The sequence below is a fragment of the Lucilia cuprina genome, chromosome 3 (genome assembly GCF_022045245.1).
Source record: "Lucilia cuprina isolate Lc7/37 chromosome 3, ASM2204524v1, whole genome shotgun sequence".
In the NCBI taxonomy this organism is placed as follows: domain Eukaryota; kingdom Metazoa; phylum Arthropoda; class Insecta; order Diptera; family Calliphoridae; genus Lucilia; species Lucilia cuprina.
The window spans coordinates 2,793,548-2,796,184 of NC_060951.1; the positions used below are offsets into that span (position 1 = coordinate 2,793,548).

General features: G+C 27.0%; 1 protein-coding gene across 3 annotated transcripts in view; it reads right to left on the bottom strand.

Moving 5' to 3' along the window:
* The window catches only part of LOC111676740, a 92,119-nt gene that overhangs the window by 73,579 nt on the left and 15,903 nt on the right, over positions 1-2,637 (bottom strand). The window lies entirely within an intron of this gene.

The following is a 2,637-nucleotide window of genomic DNA, read 5'->3' on the forward strand; positions in this document are numbered from 1 at the left end:
ATGTTTTTATTAACTAGACTGTAAGATCAATTATGTTTAAAATACACTATGGTGAAGGGTATATAAGATTCGGCACAGCCGAATATAGCACTCTTACTTGTTTTTCTTATTATTGTTTAGGTAAATGTTTAGGTAAATCTTGATAAATGAATGCTGTAATAGGTGATTAATATTTGTACAAAATTTCATTACCCTGGGATCATTGTAACGAAAGTTTAACATATATCCTTTTTTTGAGTTTAATATAAAAATTGTATTTTTTTATTGAAGTTTTTTTTTCATATTATAAAAATTATTTTATTTAATTTTTTTTCAAAATATTGTGAAAACTATAAAACTCATTGAAATGTATTGAAAACTTAACATATGGATATAGTGTTTTATTATTAATATTTCGTTAAAAATTTTATTACTCTAGCTTCATTAAAACGGAAGTTGACTATATATCCTTTTTTTAGCTAGTAATAAAAATTTATATTTTTATTAAATGTTTATATTGTTGAAGACTTTAAGGCGGAAGAGAAAACTAACTATAGAGAAAAATATTATTGTTTTAATATATTCTATGATATAATTTTTTTGTTTCTATTACGAACGTGTCTTTGGTTAAAAACAAAAAAAATTTTTTTCACAAACCACCACAGAAAAGTCAACAACCTGTGAGGGTATTATAGTCAGCATTTACATGCTTATAATGTAGCAAAACATTTTATTTATACACTGTGCTAAAAAAAAAAACAAAGACATTTTCTTTACGCTTCCCTAACACTCATGCTCTTCCTCTCTGGTTGCTGCTGCTATATGAGTTTATGCTTTTAAAAGCGGAAATCATTTTTTTGCTACTACTATTCATATGTATAGCTGGCATTATGATAGAAAAAAAGAAAAAAAAAAAAGTATAAAAAAAACTGCCAACAATAAAATGTAAACAAATTTATGGCAACATGTTGATGAAATATTAAAAAAACAAAGAATAAACGAAAATTATAAAAAAAAGAACAAAAATATGCAAACTGTGTAAATATGCAATCAAATATGTAGAGTAGATAAAATGTTATAAATGAATTATTTATTAAAAAAAATTCCTAAAAATGTTGCAAAAAACCCCTAACAATAATAGAAAGGAAACGACAGTAAAAGGCAAATGAATAATAACAATAAAATGTATAAAAATTTCTAACAGCCTAAAAGCACACTTTAATTTTTAATAAAGTTTTTTCCATAGTAAGCTTCATATTAGTTTGTTGGCAAATAGTAAATGCTAAAGTGTTTAATAATTAATTTTTTCCTAACATTCCCTAAAGTATTAAAGCGTACAATTCTGTCATATTAAATATTAAACTAATAAACACCCTACACCAGTAAGTAGTACTATATGTATATAAAATCTATTAATTATTTCAAATAATAAACCTTTTAAGTTGCTTAATGCCTTGATTCTGAAATATTTCAACAATTGATTGACAAAATAAGTGACTTTATGAAAGAGGAGAGACCCATCGTTACGCATTTTGATAGAGGTATTTACTTCTATATGAAGAATGTCATCGTGATATCAGAGTTTATAAGTGAACATTGAAATTCAAGTCATTCCTTAAAGGAAAATAGGGACTAGGATCAAATGAGGCTTAATCATTACTAAATGACGTATTAATTTTAACCAGACAGACCACGGGCAGACAGACGGACAGATAGACAGACAGATAGACAAACAGACAAACAGACAGACAGACACATTGACAAACCAGGACCGTCCGGGCAGACGGACGGACAGATAGACAGACAGTCAGACAGACGTCTTTTAAACATATGCACAACATATATTATTTATTTCTCATCTCTTCAATTAAATATTGATTAATATTGCTCTTTAATTTCACATGAATTATTATTAATTCATCACTTTTAATCCCCCCACATTATGTGATATTATTTATTTATGAAAAACATACATTAATATTCCATGTCCTACATACCTCTATCGCAGTAAGTGCAAACGAAAGAGAACATTATGCTAGAGTTAAATGTATTTATTAATTTCCGTTTCCTTTTTTCTTTTTGCTGTTTTTCTCTCTATCTCTGTTGTTTATTTTTGTTTTTTGTTAGTTGATTGTAGGTTTTTTTCTTTTATATATTTATCCATTGAAATTCATTATGTTCATAATAAATAATTCAGTTTGGTTTTTGTGATGTATTACTAGTATCATTTTATGGTAAAATGATTGAGAATTTTTTGGCGTTTTTTTTTGCCACATTATCGATTAAACAAACTAAATTTTTGGGTCAGTTGGTAGAAGGTAGGGAAATAGTATGTTAGTATGTATTAATAACTATTGAAAACATATAGACTGGACTACGTAATGGACTACGTTGTATACTAAGTAATGAACTACGTTATATACTAAGTAATGGACTACGTTATATACTAAGTAATACACTACTTCATGGACTGCGTTATAGACTACAGTATAGACTACACTATAGATTATACTATAAACTTGACTATAGACTAGACTATAGACTAAACTTTAGACTAGACTATAGACTAGACTATAGACTAAACTATAGACTAGACTATAGACTAGACTATAGACTGGACTATAGACTAGACTATAGACTAGACTATAGACTAGACTA